Here is a 961-nt window from a genome sequence, read left to right as displayed (position 1 = left end):
GGGAAGTGAGGTCACAGCTCGGTTTCCTTTTTTTGGTGACAGATGTAACACAAAATAAAAACTTCAACTAGCGCCTCTATTTCTGCACCTAGGTCTTGCTGCTCAGAAGAGGGGACCAGGAGGGGGCCATGGACAGATGAATTGGGGAGGGGGGGGGGGGGTCATATGTGGGTGCAGGTGGAATTCCTGATGAAGCATAGAGAAGCGCATAAGGACCGGTCTTTATGGGGATCTGGGGCTCTGGGGCGCACAGAGACCGACTTTTCTCCACATGTGACCCCTTTGGAAGACACAGGTGTGTTGGGATCCAGTCAGGGTGGGGCAGACTGATAATAAGGCACCTTGCAAAGCAGGGTGACAGCATCGAGCCCAAACATACGCTTGGAATTATTTTTTATTGTGTATGTAATTATCTTTACGCTCGAGGCGCATCTTGCTTTGCGCCTGCACACATTGCGCAGCGCGTAAAATAAGAATTTGCTGGAGGAAAGTGTCGGTTACATCGATCTCTACTCGCTGAGATATCTGGTGGGAATAAGGGAATATCAGCGCTGGAGAGATGACACCAGAATTGAGCCTCCACCTCAGTGTGAACTGTTTGTTTTGGGGGGGTACAAGGGTGACTTAAAGTTTCCAAGATGACATTTGGTTAGGCAGCTATTATAATATTGACCGAGATAAGTGGTCCTCCTTCCATCTCTTACACCAAGTTATTATCTACAGCTGCAGCTCAACCACAGGCTTGCAAAACTCGCAGATCATAAGTCAGTGACACCAACACAGATGCGCTCAATGTTGGCAGAGAGGGGGGGTGCAGGGGATGGGGGCCGTTGGTGGACACTGAAATGTGACTGCTTCATCCTCTCCATCAACCAACCACCCCCCCCCCCTCCCAGGAATAGCACAACATGGGGGTTTAAATGTATTAAAACAAACAGAACCAGGAAACACCTTAGAAGCC

This window comes from Mixophyes fleayi, chromosome 11, assembly GCF_038048845.1.
Source record: "Mixophyes fleayi isolate aMixFle1 chromosome 11, aMixFle1.hap1, whole genome shotgun sequence".
NCBI classification, from domain to species: domain Eukaryota; kingdom Metazoa; phylum Chordata; class Amphibia; order Anura; family Limnodynastidae; genus Mixophyes; species Mixophyes fleayi.
Note: the sequence above shows the minus strand (reverse complement) of the source record.